Raw genomic sequence first — 20,000 nt, 5'->3', positions numbered from 1 at the left:
CAATCATTCTCATACTAGAAACGTGTCACAGGACTAACACCACTGCAAACCAGACATGACAAGGCTGATCTCATCGAAACTTCTCCAAACATTACTGAACAAGTTGGAGGGTATACCTACCTTGAGGCTACCTTGAGGTGCTTCCGGGGCTTAGTGTCCCCGCGGCCCGGTCGTCGACCAGGCCTCCTGGTTGCTGGACTGATCAACCAGGCTGTTAGACGCGGCTGCTCGCAGCCTGACATATGAGTCACAGCCTGGTTGATCAGGTATTGGACTACTTCTTTTAAAGGTTCAAACATAACAACTTAATACTTACCTCTTACACTTTGTTCTTAGACTTGGAACAAATGACACTCGGATAGTAATCTTGGGCATAGCATTTTACCAAATCACCTCATTCTTTGGGGCACACGTGAGGAACACAAATGCGAACAAGCCTGAATGAGGTGATTTGGTAAAATGCTATGCCCAAGATTACTATCCGAGTGCCGGCGGTGGGGTGGTTCAAATAGCCTCGGCTATCACCTCATTTTGTCCGGTCTTGATGGTCAAGTGGATTAAGGCGTCTTGTACATACCAGTTGCGTTGCTTCTGGGAGTATGGGTTCGAGTCACTTCTGGGGTGTGAGTTTTCAGTTGCATATTGTCCTGGGGACCATTCAGGCTTGTTCGCATTTGTGTTCCTCACGTGTGCCCCAAAGAATGAGGTGATTTGGTAAAATGCTATGCCCAAGATTACTATCCGAGTGCCGGCGGTGGGGTGGTTCAAATAGCCTAGGCTATCACCTCATTTTGTCCGGTCGTGATGGTCAAGTGGATTAAGGCGTCTTGTACATACCAGTTGCGTTGCTTCTGGGAGTATGGGTTCGAGTCACTTCTGGGGTGTGAGTTTTCAGTTGCATATTGTCCTGGGGACCATTCAGGCTTGTTCGCATTTGTGGTCCTCACGTGTGCCCCAAAGAATGAGGTGATTTGGTAAAATGCTATGCCCAAGATTACTATCCGAGTCCCGGCGGTGGGGTGGTTCAAATAGCCTCGGCTATCACCTTATTTTGTCCGGTCGTGATGGTCAAGTGGATTAAGGCGTCTTGTACATACCAGTTGCGTTGCTTCTGGGAGTATGGGTTCGAGTCACTTCTGGGGTGTGAGTTTTCAGTTGCATATTGTCCTGGGGACCATTCAGGCTTGTTCGCATTTGTGTTCCTCACGTGTGCCCCAAAGAATGAGGTGATTTGGTAAAATGCTATGCCCAAGATTACTATCCGAGTGCCGGCGGTGGGGTGGTTCAAATAGCCTCGGCTATCACCTCATTTTGTCCGGTCGTGATGGTCAAGTGGATTAAGGCGTCTTGTACATACCAGTTGCGTTGCTTCTGGGAGTATGGGTTCGAGTCACTTCTGGGGTGTGAGTTTTCAGTTGCATATTGTCCTGGGGACCATTCAGGCTTGTTCGCATTTGTGTTCCTCACGTGTGCCCCAAAGAATGAGGTGATTTGGTAAAATGCTATGCCCAAGATTACTATCCGAGTGCCGGCGGTGGGGTGGTTCAAATAGCCTCGGCTATCACCTCATTTTGTCCGGTCGTGATGGTCAAGTGGATTAAGGCGTCTTGTACATACCAGTTGCGTTGCTTCTGGGAGTATGGGTTCGAGTCACTTCTGGGGTGTGAGTTTTCAGTTATATATATATATATATATATATATATATATATATATATATATATATATATATATATATATATATATATATATATATATATATATATATATATATATATATGTCGTACCTAGTAGCCAAAACGCACTTCTCAGCCTACTATGCAAGGCCCGATTTGCCTAATAAGCCAAGTTTTCATGAATTAATTGTTTTTCAACTACTTAACCTACCTAACCTAACCTAACCTCACTTTTTCCGCTACCTAACCTAACCTAACCTATAAAGATAGGTTAGGTTAGGTTAGGTAGTGTCGGTTAGGTTCGGTCATATATCTACGTTAATTTTAACTCCAATGAAAAAAAATTGACCTCATACATAATGAAATGGGTAGCTTTATCATTTCATAAGAAAAAAAATGAGAAAATATATTAATTCATGAAAACTTGGCTTATTAGGCAAATCGGGCCTTGCATAGTAGGCTGAGAAGTGCGTTCTGGCTACTAGGTACGACATATATATATATATATATATATATATATATATATATATATATATATATATATATATATATATATATATATATATATATATATATATATATATATATATGTCGTACCTAGTAGCCAGAACGCACTTCTCAGCCTACTATGTAAGGCCCAATTTGCCTAATAAGCCAAGTTTTCATGAATTAATGTTCTTTCGACAACCTAACCTACCTAACCTAACCTAACCTAACTTTTTCGGCTACCTAACCGAACCTAACCTATAAAGATAGGTTAGGTTAGGTTAGGTAGGGTTGGTTAGGTTCGGTCATATATCTACGTTAATTTTAACTCCAATAAAAAAAAATTGACCTCATACATAATGAAATGGGTAGCTTTATCATTTTATAGGAAAAAAATTATAAAAAATATATTAATTCAGGAAAACTTGGCTTATTAGGCAAATCGGGCCTTGCATAGTAGGCTGAGAAGTGCGTTCTGGCTACTAGGTACGACATATATATATATATATATATATATATATATATATATATATATATATATATGTCGTACCTAGTAGCCAGAACTCACTTCTCAGCCTACTATGCACGGCCCGATTTGCCTAATAAGCCTAGTTTTCATGAATTAATGTTTTTTCGACAACCTAACCTACCTAACCTAACCTAACCTAACCTTTTCGGCTACCTATCCTAACCTAACCTATAAAGATAGGTTAGGTTAGGTTAGGTAGGGTTGGTTAGGTTCGGTCTTATATCTACGTTAATTTTAACTCCAATAAAAAAAAATTGACCTCATACATAATGAAATGGGTAGCTTTATCATTTCATAAGAAAAAAATTAGAGAAAATATATTAATTCAGTAAAACTTGGCTTATTAGGCAAATCGGGCATCGCATAGTAGGCTGAGAAGTGAGTTCTGGCTACTAGGTACGACATATATATATATATATATATATATATATATATATATATATATATATATATATGAATATATGAATATATATATATATATATGAAACAGGAAATTCCTGTTTCCATTTTCGTCCGTGGTATATATATATATATATATATATATATATATATATATATATATATATATATATATATATATATATATATATGTCGTACCTAGTAGCCAGAACTCACTTCTCAGCCTACTATTCAAGGCCCAATTTGCCTAATAAGCCAAGTTTTCCTGAATTAATATATTTACTATAATTTTTTTCTTATGAAATGATAAAGCAACCCTTTTCTCTATGTATGAGGTCAATTTTTTTTTATTGGAGTTAAAATTAACGTAGATATATGACCGAACCTAACCAACCCTACCTAACCTAACCTAACCTATATTTATAGGTAAGGTTAGGTTAGGTAGCCAAAAAAAGCTAGGTTAGGTTAGGTTAGGTAGGTTAGGTAGACGAAAAAACATTAATTCATGAAAACTTGGCTTATTAGGCAAATCGGGCCTTGAATAGTAGGCTGAGAAGTGCGTTCTGGCTATTAGGTACGACATATATATATATATATATATATATATATATATATATATATATATATATATATATATATATATATATATATATATATATATATATATATATGTCGTACCTAGTAGCCAGAACGCACTTCTCAGCTTACTATGCAAGGCCCGATTTGCCTAATAAGCCAAGTTTTCCAGAATTAATATATTTTCTCTAATTTTTTTCTCATGAAATGATAAAGCTGCCCATTTCATTTTGTATGAAGTCAATTTTTTTTATTGGAGTTAAAATTAACGTAGATATATGACCGAACCTAACCAACCCTACCTAACCTAACCTAACCTATCTTTATAGGTTAGGTTAGGTTAGGTTAGGTAGTCGAAAAACAATTAATTCATGAAAACTTGGCTTATTAGGCAAATCGGGCCTTGCATAGTAGGCTGAGAAGTGAGTTCTGGCTACTAGGTACGACATATATATATATATATATATATATATATATATATATATATATATATATATATATATATATATATATATATATATATATATATATATATATATATATATATATATATTTTATTAAATATGACCGAAAAAGTAAGATTAATAATTCTAACACGAATTTTCTCAATCTTTCGTACATTATGCTTCACTGTTGGAGGTAAATCAAAAATCACTTCTCCAAAATTCATTTTTATTTCTAGTCTGACGCGACACGGGCGCGTTTCGTAAAACTTATTACATTTTCAAAGACTTCACAAATACACAACTGATTAGAACTTGCGTTTCCCTGATTTTATATCTACATTTGAGAGAGGTGGGAAGGGTGATGTGGCATTACATTTGAGTGAGGTGGGAAGGATGATGTGGCATTAGAGGATATTAATAGGGTATTAAAAGTATCAACACAAGACAGAACACGAAACAATGGATATTGAATAGAAGTGTTTGTAGAAAGCCTATTGGTCCATATTTCTTGATGCTTCTATATTGGAGCGGAGTCTTGAGGTGGGTAGAATATAGTTGTGCAATAATTGGCTGTTGATTGCTGGTGTTGACTTCTTGATGTGTAGTGCCTCGCAAACGTCAAGCCGCCTGCTATCGCTGTATCTATCGATGATTTCTGTGTTGTTTACTAGGATTTCTCTGGCGATGGTTTGGTTATGGGAAGAGATTATATGTTCCTTAATGGAGCCCTGTTGTTTATGCATCGTTAAACGCCTAGAAAGAGATGTTGTTGTCTTGCCTATATACTGGGTTTTTTGGAGCTTACAGTCCCCAAGTGGGCATTTGAAGGCATAGACGACGTTAGTCTCTTTTAAAGCGTTCTGTTTCGTGTCTGGAGAGTTTCTCATGAGTAGGCTGGCCGTTTTTCTGGTTTTATAGTAAATCGTCAGTTGTATCCTCTGATTTTTGTCTGTAGGGATAACGTTTCTATTAACAATATCTTTCAGGACCCTTTCCTCTGTTTTATGAGCTGTGGAAAAGAAGTTCCTGTAAAATAGTCTAATAGGGGGTATAGGTGTTGTGTTAGTTGTCTCTTCGGAGGTTGCATAGCTTTTCACTTTCCTTCTTATGATGTCTTCGATGAAACCATTGGAGAAGCCGTTATTGACTAGAACCTGCCTTACCCTACAGAGTTCTTCGTCGACTTGCTTCCAAATATATATATATATATATATATATATATATATATATATATATATATATATATATATAAAATATGACCGAAAAAGTAAGATTAATAATTCTAACACGAATTTTCTCAATCTTTCGTACATTTCTTTTCACTGTTGGAGGTAAATCAAAAATCAATTCTCCAAAATTCATTTTTATTTCTAGTCTGACGCGACACGAGCGCGTTTCGTAAAACTTATTACATTTTCAAAGACTTTAGTTCACAAATACACAACTGAATAGAACTTATGCATCTCCGATTTTATATCTACATTTGAGTGAGGTGGAAGGGGTGATGTGGCATTAATACAAGACAGAACAAGATGTGGCATTAATAGGGTATTAATTTCATCAACACAAGACAGAACAGGAAGTGGTATTAATAGGGTATTAATTTCATCAATACAAGACAGAACACGAAACAATGGATATTGAATATAAGTGTTTGTAGAAAGCCTATTGGTCCATATTTCTTGATGCTTCTATATTGGAGCGGAGTCTTGAGGTGGGTAGAATATAGTTGTGCAATAATTGGCTGTTGATTGCTGGTGTTGACTTCTTGATGTGTAGTGCCTCGCAAACGTCAAGCCGCCTGCTATCGCTGTATCTATCGATGATTTCTGTGTTGTTTACTAGGATTTCTCTGGCGATGGTTTGTAAACAAACCGATGGCGATCCTAATATAGTATTATATATATATATATATATATATATATATATATATATATATATATATATATATATATATATATATATATATATATATATATATATATATATATATATACCCAGCAAACACAAATCATCTACACAACGTTCGCCTATCTCTTCCCATAGGTGTGGGAATGATTTGCATTGAGAATGGTGCAGGAGAGCCTTTGAGAAACTTTTACTCAAAAAATCCAAACACAAAGGTTTAATTATAAATTGTTTTTCTACAATTATTTTCTTCCAAATGTAAAACAAATAGTTTTTACATGTTTAAATATAAAATTTATGGTGTTTTTTTGTAAAATTCATTAATAAATTGTGAATGATATATAGTGGCTGAGTGAAACCTTTAAAATCCATTTAGTTATAATTTGAACAGAAAAAAGTAGTTTTCCAAATTTTCTAAAAATCGCTCTTTTTAACACAATTTGACTCCTTATGCATTCCACTAAACACTATATCATGTTTAAATATATAATTTATGTATTATTCCCTAAAATAATTTATATAAATTATATAAATTTCTGGAAAGTGGTTTTAAAGAATCTGAAAACTTTTTGTTGTGTTATAATTGGAATGTTCTTATTAACTATGTCTCAAGTTCACAGTTTATCAAACAAGAATATTAACATTCGTCAACTCTTAAAATCTTATATGTTATCTTGCTGGTGCAAAATGGGTGAATCTTTAGGAACAGCTATAGTATCTATATATCACAAATGGTGTTTTCCCTAACTCAAACAATGTAGGGTTTATTATTCTACACATATTTCTAATGACTCTTAGATATTTACATTCTCTGAAGTATAATTGTGAAGGCTGTGTCCATCACTCTCAACACAGATTCTTAAACTCCTCTCTACAGGTTCAACTATATAATTAGTTTCCATTTTGAATCTCCATGGACATTTGTATCCAAAATGAAACCAATGTGGTTTCCTTCAGCGCCTTCAGCCAGCACATTTGCTCATTCATTTCCACAGATTCCAACATGGTAGGGGATTTACAGAAATTTGTATATTCATATTGTTATATATTAAAAATATGAGTGCAGTTCAATATGATAAGACAAATACATGAGTTTATGATAAATTCGTTTTCTGTGATATACAATACAATACAATACAAGACAATTTTATTTAGGTAAGGTACATACATACAATAAATATTTACAAGGATTGTTTAACTTATATAGTTTAACTTATTATAACTCTAACTTATATAGATTGTTCATATACCATTGATATGCTCTTTTTTTCTTTAAACGGCAGACTAAACTAAAGTGCTCACATCAACAGATTTGATGTATAAATGGTCAACGCTCAACAGAGTTAGTATAAATGTATTAGTATAAATCTTACTTGTCTCATTGTTAATTCACATTCAATGTAAACTTGTGGTTTTGATGTGGCACGTTTGGCCAAGACACCCCACCCCATTATGCACCCCATACCCATCTTGTGGGCGGTTGTGGAAAAGGTTACAGAGGCACATAATGGGCTCAGGGACTGAACCCCACAATTCATTTAGCTAAGCAAGTTACAATCTTGATGAGCTAGTTACAAAATTCAATATAAGTCATCACATCAACAATGGGTTCGAGATCGACCTCAAGTACAGGTTCTAAATTAATTAACACTTTCCTGGATTTTCGACTTGGAATTACGGGCGTTTTCCCTAACCGCTTGTCGGATCACGACGTAAATTTACGGTGCGGTTTAAAATATTTGTAAAAAATCCAGTTTAAATCCGATTTACTCGGGGTTTTTTCAAAATCCGCGCCATGAAATTCCTGTTCTCTCGGGTAGGCCGCAAGTCACGTCGGACTACTGGGTCACGTGACAGGCCCATTGTTTTGTTGTCACGTGGAGCAATCGGATCTCTCTCCCCTCGGCTCTCCCCTCGCCCAACCTACACAATGCAGACACAAAGAAAGTTCAGAAAAGAAAACGAGTTCGCAGGGCAGATGGAACAGTAAGACTACAGCAGGATGTGGTGAACAAACCACAGGCAATTGTTGACTACAATAAGTTCATGAAGGGTGTTGACCACTTTGATCAAATGGTAAAGTATTACCATTTCGCCAGGAAATGTCACAAGTGGACCAAGAAAATAACATTTTATTTCTTGCAAATGGCATTGCAAAACGCTTATGCATTGTACAAGGCCAACACAGATGATCGAAGGAAACTAACTCTGCTCTAGTTCCATGAAGTTGCTATTTGGTCTTTATTGAAATTTGACAAGGCAGAGTGGCCTGCAACAACTACACCATCTCCACATCTAGTTCATGCTCCAGACATAAATCATGACACTGGTCCTGTGTATCCTGCTGCTGACCCGTCAACACCTGGCCCGTCGGGTGTAAGGCGCCCTCTCTTCACGTCTACACCTAGTGCTGAAGCTGAATCTGATGAAGATAATTCATATTCCACATTAGTGTTTGAAAACAATAGTGAGAGCGACGATTCAGACAGTAGTTTATTGCCAACCCAGAGACAACAGCGACGTGTTGTTATAGCAGAGACTCGCCTGAACTATAAATTGAAACATGAGCTGGTAAAAATCCCCAAACGTCGCAGGTGTGAAGTGTGTTCAAAGTCGGGTATCAGGAAGGAAACTGGTATAGCGTGCAAGACATGCGATGTTCCACTTTGCGTTATACCTTGTTACACCACTTATCACAGGAAAAGGGTGTATTGGGTGGACAAGAAATAACCACCTACATCAGCTTCACTCCACCTAGGAACATCTGTTGAGCAACTTCAGGAATCAGTACCTGAAGGAGGTGGAGTGGAGATAAAATGCTCAACTTATTTTACTACAATCGTCTTTGCTTTGGTAAGTACACATAATTGTCTTAGATTGTTTTAGTATTGTAGTCTATTTTCTTAGGAATATTTTGATACCTAAATGAGAACTGTAGCACGAAAACTAAAGTAAGTATACACGAAACAAGAGAAACTTTTTTTGTGGGTGTTACGGGTGTGAGTTGGAGTGTCAAGAGCGGGTTCCGGTTGTGTGTTTTCCGTCATCTCTACAGCTGTGAATTCCAAGGAATTGTATTTGATATGCATATGTCTGTGTAGGCAATTTTATTCCGAACACTATACAAAAAAAAAACGGTGTGAAACAAGTATAAACTTGAAAAACATGAGCAAAGTAAAAACTTTTGACGCTCACGGGTACAAACACGCGTAAGATTTTATTCCCCGCAAATTTATTTGACGCTGTGTTGGCCAACTCTACCCATGTTCTTGTAGAACTTTCTATTGCGAACACATTGCTATAAAAATGAAATACGTAGCTCCAGAAATAATGTCAGGACAGTGGAATAAGTATAAACATTCAAAGTGCTGCATCACACCAGTGTCGTCCCTGCTGAAATCACGGCTAACGCTTCGCCCAGTTCCCACACTCGTGCGGGTCACCCGATAACATAACTAGACATTGATAGGCATATGTCTGGGTGGGGAATTTTATTGTGAGTTCAGTGATATCAAAATGAGCGCTGTAGGATGACTGTGAGTCTGGCAACAAAGGAAAGAGTATGAACATTTACTTCCTGTTTGGGTGTCACGGCGAGTCATCTTCGTGTTAATTTACTTCGTGGTGGGATACCAAATGCTTTGGTGACATTTTATGCATATGATCTTGTAGCGAATTTTATTGCCAACGCATTGATACCAAAATGAAAAACGTAGCTCGAGAATTGAGGTTAGGAGCGTGAAAAGATTATAAACTTTTTTGTGTTTACGCTTGAGCGCCCAGAACGCTGCGCGCACAACCTGCTTGTTTTTCCAGCTAGTGCCGCGCGCACTAAAGTGAGCAGTACACACCATAATGCACCAGTACACACAATAAGGTACCAGTACACACTATAAGGCACCAGTACACGCCATAAGGCACCAGTACACACCATAAGGCACCAGAACACACACCATAAGGCACCAGAACACACCATAAGGCACCAGTACACACCATATGGCACCAGTACATACCATAAGGCACCAGTACACACCATATGGCACCAGTACACACCATACGGCACCAGTACACACCATAAGGCACCAGTACACACCATAAGGCACCAGTACACACCAAAAGGTACCAGTACACACCATAAGGTACCAGTACATACCATAAGGCACCAGTACACACCATAAGGCACCAGTACACACCATAAGACACCAGTACAAACCATAAGGCACCAGTACATACCATAAGGCACTAGAACACACCATAAGGCACCAGTACACACCATAAAGCACCAGTACACACCATAAGGCCCAAGTACACACCATAAGGAACCAGTACACACTATAAGGCACCAGTATATACCATAAGGCACCAGTACACACCATAAGGCACCATTACACACCATAAGACACCAGTACACACCATAAGGCACCAGTATGCACCATACGGCACCAGAACACACCATAAGGCACCAGTACACACCATAAAGCACCAGTACACACAATAAAGCCCCAGTACACACCATAAGGAACCAGTACACACCATAAGGCACCAGTATACACAATAAGGTACAAGTACACACCATAAGGCACCAGTACACACCATAATGCACCAGTGCACACTATAAGGCACCAGTACACGCCATAAGGCACCAGTACACACCATAAGGCACCAGTACACACCATAATGCACCAGTACACATCATATGGCACCAGTACACACCATAAGGCACTAGAACACACACCATAAGGCACCAGTACACAATAAGGCACCAGTACACACAATAATGCACCAGTACACACCATAAGGCACCAGTACACTCCATATGGCACCAGTACGCACCATAAGGCACTAGAACACACCATAAGGCACCAGTACACACCATAAAGCACCAGTATACACCATAAGGCCCCAGTACACACCATAAGGTACTAGAACACACCATAAGGCACCAGTACACACCATAAAGCACCAGTATACACCATAAGGCCCCAGTACACACCATAAGGTACGAGTACACACTATAAGGCACCAGTACACACCTACAGGTATTTGTTTCTGGTGTGGTGCTCATGGGATCTGTTACAACCTTCTAGGAAGCTTTTAGGGTCAGGATTGACATTACAGTGCAGCGTTTTATATATATAAAATACACATGAGAGTATGTGCAGGGACTTAATATCTAACATATTCAGAGATTTGAGTAAGGGGTCCATATATACTGCCCGGTTGCCTGAAATGCTATATGCCTACTATATTGGCTTTAGGTATTGTATGCACTAGCTCTATCTATAAATCCAACATTATGTTTGTAAATCAACTATGTATGTACTTTCCTGAATAAAATTGACTTTACTCTACACTTATATTCTCTGTGGATTTGTTATCCCCTATCGTTTGGGAGAAAAAAAATGACTAATACGTTCGGCGAATGACTTTGACTTCAAATTCACTTTGACTTCGTTCATGTCATCGTATTTTCCGTAATATATAAAAGTTATGACAATGCAATTATATTATTGTGTGCAAATAAGTTGGAAATTTCATGTACCCTAAAAATAGTAAAATAAAGTATAAGAATAATTAAATAATTGTTGTAGTAAATTGTCACACGTTCATCATACGCAAACGAACACACAGTTTGGAGCGTCAGTACAAGACCGCCACCATTTTAAAACACGGCTTCGAATGTAAGTAATGTTTTTCTCGTACTAACACTGTATTATGCAATAGATTAGGTCTTGAATTCACAAATTTAGTTGTTACATCTGACAGAGTATGTTAGACTGTGTAATGCTGGTCCATGTTGACGTATTTGTGGGCTTGGTTGGTTTAAATGTGATGGCACCCCAATTTGGGCACACAATAAGGGCACCCCACAACTGCTGCATTTTCTAGCTTTGGACTAGCAAAAGTGGTGAACAATTTCTTTAGTATTTCGCCATCCATGTATTTAAAAGCAATTCTGAAGTTGGAATGCATGGCATAGGCTCCTCACACAATGTTCTTTATGTGGTCCTCAGGTGATAGTTTTCTATTTAGAACTACCCCTAGATCTCTTTCTTTATCAGAATTCCTTAAAGATTTCTCACATGGTTTTCCTAATGATAGATTGTGGGCTGTAAGGGACAGGTTTGATGTATGGATTAGTTGATAGAAGTTCCAGTCCACCTGTAGACAGGGATCTCACATCAGCTTGTATATTATACAAGGATAAGATTTGATAAATTCAGTTATTTGACTGAACACTGGCTCTGTTTAAATCAGAGATTTAAACATACATAGTCTAACCTAGCTCCTTTCTTTTTTACCTAGCCTAACCTAGCTTTTTTTTCCCAAGCCGGTCTATGGCCCGTGTTTTTTTTTTTATGCCTCAGTGGTCCATGCACATGTCCGTTCAAGGGGATTAAATAGCCGGTCTATGGCCCCTGGGTTTTACGAACTTTTTTTTCCCAAGCCGGTCTATGGCCCGTGTTTTGTTTCGATGCCTCAGTGGTCCATGCACAGGTCCGTTCAAGGGGATTAAATAGCCGTTCTATGGCCCCAGGGTTTTCTCAAATTTTCTTTCATAGCCGGTCTATGGCCCCTGGGTTTTACGAACTTTTTTTTCCCAAGCCGGTCTATGGCCCCTGGGTTTTACAAACTTTTTTTTCCCAAGCCGGTCTATGGCCCGTGTTTTTTTTCGATGCCTCAGTGGTCCATGCACATGTCCGTTCAAGGGGATTAAATAGCTGGTCTATGGCCCCAGGGTTTTACGAACTTTTTTTTCCCAAGCCGGTCTATGGCCCGTGTTTTTTTTTGATGCCTCAGTGGTCCATGCACAGGTCCGTTCAAGGGGATTAAATAGCCGTTCTATGGCCCCAGGGTTTTCTCAAATTTTCTTTCATAGCCGGTCTATGGCCCCTGGGTTTTACGAACTTTTTTTTCCCAAGCCGGTCTATGGCGTGTATGTTAAATAAACCAAATTTTTCACTTTTGACAATTGAGCACCTGCTACATCCAGATTCTAGGGAGGAAAGGAATATAATATAATATCTAATATATCTATCTGTGTGAAATAGATTAAATCCATTTATTTGATATTCAGCTAATAGTTCTGTATTTTCTACATTCATCCATGTTTTGGTAAGTGCAATAATATGTATTGTTTCATTGCAGATTAGAGATTCAAGATAGTTCTAGATTTCCGAAGTACTGAAACGCGCGCCATACAGGCTTGGTGGATCTAGGTGCAAGGTAAAATTATTTACATTTACTTGTTTTGTATTTATATGCATATATGCATTTATATGCATTATTCTATAGAATAATAGATCTCGTAATAATTTTGCAAAAATAGTGGCATTTACTATTTTTAAAAGATTATTAAAAAATTTACCGATATGTTGCATTTGGAAGACAAACCCAATTTTTCACTTTTGACAATTGAGCTCGGGTGCTGAGGGGGGGGGGGGTTGTGTAAAAGCCTGGTTTGTGCCTCGGAGAGGCTATGGGCTATGGGTTTTCCTAATGATAGATTGTGGGCTGTAAGGGACAGGTTTGATGTATGGATTAGTTGATAGAAGTTCCAGTCCACCTGTAGACAGGGATCTCACATCAGCTTGTATATTATACAAGGATAAGATTTGATGAATTCAGTTATTTGACTGAACACTGGCTCTGTTTAAATCAGAGATTTAAACATACATAGTCTAACCAGGCTACTTTCTTTTTTACCTAGCCAAACCTAGCTTTTTTTTCCCAAGCCGGTCTATGGCCCGTGTTTTTTTTCGATGCCTCAGTGGTCCATGCACATGTCCGTTCAAGGGGATTAAATAGCCGGTCTATGGCCCCTGGGTTTTACGAACTTTTTTTTCCCAAGCCGGTCTATGGCCCGTGTTTTTTTTTTTTATACCTCAGTGGTCCATGCACAGGTCCGTTCAAGGGGATTAAATAGCCGTTCTATGGCCCCAGGGTTTTCTCAAATTTTCTTTCATATCCGGTCTATGGCCCCTGGGTTTTACGAACTTTTTTTTCCCAAGCCGATCTATGGCCCCTGGGTTTTACAAACTTTTTTTTCCCAAGCCGGTCTATGGCCCGTGTTTTTTTTCGATGCCTCAGTGGTCCATGCACATGTCCGTTCAAGGGGATTAAATAGCTGGTCTATGGCCCCTGGGTTTTACGAACTTTTTTTTCCCAAGCCGGTCTATGGCCCGTGTTTTTTTTCGATGCCTCAGTGGTCCATGCACAGGTCCGTTCAAGGGGATTAAATAGCCGTTCTATGGCCCCAGGGTTTTCTCAAATTTTCTTTCATATCCGGTCTATGGCCCCTGGGTTTTACGAACTTTTTTTTCCCAAGCCGGTCTATGGCCCCTGGGTTTTACAAACTTTTTTTTCCCAAGCCGGTCTATGGCCCGTGTTTTTTTTTTATGCCTCAGTGGTCCATGCACATGTCCGTTCAAGGGGATTAAATAGCCGGTCTATGGCCCCTGGGTTTTACAAACTTTTTTTTCCCAAGCCGGTCTATGGCCCGTGTTTTTATTCGATGCCTCAGTGGTCCATGCACAGGTCCGTTCAAGGGGATTAAATAGCTGTTCTATGGCCCCAGGGTTTTCTCAAATTTTCTTTCATAGCCGGTCTATGGCCCCTGGGTTTTACGAACTTTTTTTTCCCATGCCGGTCTATGGCGTGTATGTTAAATAAACCAAATTTTTCACTTTTGACAATTGAGCACCTGCTACATCCAGATTCTAGGGAGGAAAGGAATATAATATAATATCTAATATATCTATCTGTGTGAAATAGATTAAATCCATTTATTTGATATTCAGCTAATAGTTCTGTATTTTCTATATTAATCCATGTTTTGGTAAGTGCAATAATATGTATTGTTTCATTGCAGATTAGAGATTCAAGATAGTTCTAGATTTCCGAAGTACTGAAACGCGCGCCATACAGGCTTGGTGGATCTAGGTGAAAGGTAAATTTATTTACATTTACTTGTTTTGTATTTATATGCATATATGCATTTATATGCATTATTCTATAGAATAATAGATCTCGTAATAATTTTGCAAAAATAGTGGCATTTACTATTTTTAAAAGATTATTAAAAAATTTACCGATATGGTGCAATCGGAAGACAACCCCAATTTTTCACTTTTGACAATTGAGCTCGGGTGCAGGGAAGGGGGGGTGGGTTGTGTAAAAGCCTGGTTTGTGCCTCGGAGAGGCTATGGGATCCAGTAAGTTCAGTAGAACTTCGGTTTTAACCCTTTTACCCTGTTGTAGCTCAGTCGATTAAGGCAGTGTCTTGGATGCTCCCGGACGCAGGTTCGAATCCTCGTCACGGCCCTTGTGGATTTGTTCATTTGATGCATCACGTTATTGTGATCTGTGTGTGTAATTCTTCACTTGCTACAGCAACAGGAATGTGTGTGTATGTATTTGTGTTGTTGAATATGACCGAAAGTGTAAGATTAATGATTCTAACACAAATCGTCTGAATATTTGTTTTTCTTCACTGTCGAGAGTAGTTAAAAAAATTTACTCGAGTTTATTTTCACACTTTATTTATGGTCCTTAAGTCCCTCTCCTTACTGCTGCTGCTGTTTCTCGCATCTTTGCATCGCTTGTATGTTTGGGGGTTTGGCCTCTTGCTATATATTGATTCCATTTGTGTGTGTTTGCGTCTCAGGCCCTCTCGCAATTTCTGTTGAACAAACCCCTTTTCCTAGTTCTGCATCTCTCCTTTGGTACAAATTTTGTTGTGCTTTTATCATATATTTCACAAAACTTGACATACATTTCATTTACTTCATGTCCTATCAGCAAGTGTTTGTCAAATTCTTTAAGGAAAGTTTATCATCCTGATTGCAGATCTCTAGCGCTATTATGTCAACTTCTTGTGGATTCGCAATCATTATTTAATTTACCTTTAGGTGTTCTTTCACCAGCACAGCAACACTGTACCTCTCCCAACCAGTTTAAGATAAAAACTAAGTACTAACTAATTAACTCAATGTAACCTACCTTACCCCCATAATGTCAACCCAGGTCTTCTATTTTAAACAATGCTGTTTTGTTGACCAAATTGTATTTTTGTTTTTTTCTGCAATGTTTCCCCCCCCCCACTCTACCACCACATTGAGTTTAGTAGCTCTGTGCACGTCAGGTGCTGTTTAATATACAGACCTACTCCTCCATTTGACCTAGTTTCTCTATCACATCTATATCACTTTGTGCTTTAGGCCTGGTGGAGCTTGGTCCACCAGGCTGTTGTTTGGAGTGGCCCGCAGATCCACATACATTCTGCATATGATATACAGTCTGTTGATCAATTGAACTACAGTAGTTAGTTTTTATCATCCGAATGCACCAATATGTGTTCATTCTTCCCAGATGAAGGAACTAGGTAATATTCATCATCTGAATGCACCATCTGAAGCTTTAACACACTCATGATACACGAGAGGTTTAAAAAACTTTTAAAACTTTTAAAACTTTTTGACCTATGTATTTAAAAGCAATTCTAAAGTTAAAAAGTGTAGCATAGGCCCCTCTCAGAATGTTCTTAATATGATCCTCAGGTTATAGTTTTCTATCTAAAACCACCCCTAGATCTCTTTCTTGATCAGAATTCTTTATAGATCTCTGTGGCTCGATCATAGAAACTGAGTAAATTCATTACACTGGACCTTCCAGATCGAATACCATGCTGACAGTCTGATATATCATTCCGTATGTCTGCATCTGAAATTGAGCAATACCGGATTTATTATTTGGTTTTATAAATTTTATACTTATAATCTTAACTTATTTCAGAGACCACGAGTAATCTGGGCTTCGAACTCAACAGAAAAGCCTTCCGTAGACCTGCTTCTTTGCTACATAATAGACAAAATTTAGTAAGTATTGATTTATTATGTGTTTGTTTATTTATTTATTTTTTCTTTATATACAAGAAGGTACATTGAGGGAGAGTACAATGACTTGAAGTTATACATTCTTGTAAAGCAACTAGCACTCATAGCGTTTCGGGCAGATCTAAGTATAGACCAAGGAACTTACCATCTTTTTTCTGATGTTAACATTGTTTAACTGTAGATGAATTGCATTTGTTGATTTGCTCCCAAGTAAGATGTTGTAGGTCCTTTCTATGTTTAGTGTGAGTTTGTTGGTTGACATTAATAAGTGGATTTTTTTTAATTTATTGTTTACATCATTATTTAATATGAGTGGGTTGGAGTCTGAGTAGATGAGGTTAGTGTCATCATTATCTCATATCTCAGTGATTTTGTCGTAATGGTCAAGTAGCTGTACTGTACAAGTAGAGGACATGAGAGATAGCTGTAAGAGGTATTTCAATATCTTCCTGCTCTAAATCCATGTTGGCCTGGATTGTGGAGGTCATTGGTCTCTATAAAACTAGTAACCTGACTCCTGATCACTCTCAAATAATTTTATTATGTGGGATGTTAGTGCAACTGGTCTATAATTCTTTGCCAATGCTTGTGTTGTGTTGTGTTGTTTTGGTAGTGATGTGCAATGTGTTGTTTTGGTAGTGATTCGTCCAGTTCTGGTAGTAGTGCGGTTGTTGTGTGGTGTAGTACTTGTGTGCTTGTTAATGACTTGTATTCCAGTCTTGTGGGTATCTCCTTTCCCCTACGGGCCAACTGCTTTGTTCTTACCTAGCATTTTGCTTTGTTTGGGTATGAATGTTTGTGTGCCGTATATTTTGCAAAATTTGCCATATATCTCATTATTTACTCCTCTGCCTAGCAGCAAGTCTGTCTAATTATACTCATTAACTGTTTTTCAAAGTTCCCCATAGTGTCCTTTATTGAAATCGAGTTCATGAACCGTTTCAATGTTCTTATTTTCTTCTAGATTATATCTTAAAGTATATTTAAATGTTATTGTTATTATTGTTATTAAATGTTATTGTGACATTGCATTGCAATTGAGCTATGTTGTTTACCATACCGTTCATTTCGTTAGTATAAGTATAGATGCCACACTTGTGACAGGTAAAACCATGCCTTTTTTGAAAAACAGCACCGTCTGTTGCACGTAAGAGCAACCCACACTATATTATGTTGCGATATTATTTCAATATTTCCGATTGCATTGATAATTTGAATTTTCATAGATTTCAATTTATTTTCATTTCGATTTAATAATTTTGTGTGACATTGCATTGAAATTGAGCTGTGTTGTTTACCATACTGTTCATTTCATGAGTATAGTTTATTTTTTTATTTTTTTCATTTCATTTTTTTAGCTGTTCTTATTTTTCAGTGATGGGAATATCAGATCATTTGATGTTCCCAATTTTCTGATGGAAGCATCAGACCATTATAGAATGCATCGGATGAGGTAGTTTAGAATGGTGGGGAGGACGAGAGGGGGGGATGGTGGGGAAGACGAGGGGACAGAGGAGAGGGTAATGGTGGGGAGGACGAGGGGACTGGGGAGTTGGTGATGGTGGGGACAGGGGAATGCTGGGGAGGACAAAGGGACAGGTGAATGGGAGATGGTGGGGGAGGAAGAAGGGACAGGGGAGGGGAAAATGGTAAGGAGGACGATGGGACAGGGAAGTGGGAATAGTGGGGATGATGTGGGGACGGGGAAGTGGGAAGGACGAGAGGACTGTGGAATGGGGAATGGCAAAGTGAATTATAATTATATATATTAATTAATTCTTATAAATTTCCAGAAGCCTGTATCAACACCCACACTAATGCAACTGAAAGAGATGTTGAGACAAGTATTGCTGATATGTTGAAGAACGCCCCAAACAAACTCGGTGGAAACAGATACAAGGTAAAGTTTGCCAATTTGCTGTAGTCTAATTCAATTTCTTTTTAGTAATCTTTGAGAACATTTATGCTATGAATAAGATAAAATAATGAAACTGATTTTGACTAAATATGTAGATATATTTAATTTTCTGAGCACTAATAATGAAAGAAAACCAAAATAAGAGGTGGCTACTATCTCTAATAATGGGCTGGAATAATGCAGGATATAATAATATATATATATAAATATATATATATATATATATATATATATATATATATATATATATATATATATATATATATATATATATATATATATATATATATAAATATATTTATATATATATTTATTTATATAAATATATATATGATATATAGATTCTATATAGATTCTCTTCTATTATTCTATTCTATTCTATAGTTTTATATAGATTCTTGTTTTAGTTTTTTTTCTATAATATGGAAACGGTTTTTAATTAATAAATTAAATATTATATAATAAAATAATGTATTATTGAAAACAATTAGTAACAAACAATATTTCATTACAGGGTGGTGAAGCAAGAAGACATGTGCATCACACAGCAGACTTGGATATGACGATTACTGAAAATGGTGGCGAGCCTGGTGCATGGCGTACCGCTGAATCTTCTCTAATGTCTATATAGAAGAATCTATATGTGTCTATATATAGACACATATAGATTCCTATATATAACCTATATATATATATGTGTGTATATATATTATAATATATATATATATATATATATATTTATATATATATATATATATATATATATATATTTATATATATATATATATATATATATATATATATATATATATATATATATATATATATATATATATATATATATATATATATGTGTGTGTGTATATCACGAAAATAAACACGTGATTAAGAATGTGACAATGTCAGACCACGGAGGAAAAAATGAAACAGGAAATTTCCTTAAGTACTTTCGTATATTAAATACATCTTCACCTTCTGAAGATGTATTTAATATACGAAAGTACTTAAGGAAATTTCCTGTTTCATTTTTCCTCCGTGGTCTGACATTGTCATATATATATATATATATATATATATATATATATATATATATATATATATATATATATATATATATATATATATATATATATGGTCTATAATTCTTTGCCAATGCTTGTGTTGTGTTGT

The sequence above is a fragment of the Procambarus clarkii genome, chromosome 33 (assembly GCF_040958095.1).
Source record: "Procambarus clarkii isolate CNS0578487 chromosome 33, FALCON_Pclarkii_2.0, whole genome shotgun sequence".
In the NCBI taxonomy this organism is placed as follows: domain Eukaryota; kingdom Metazoa; phylum Arthropoda; class Malacostraca; order Decapoda; family Cambaridae; genus Procambarus; species Procambarus clarkii.
Note: the sequence above shows the minus strand (reverse complement) of the source record.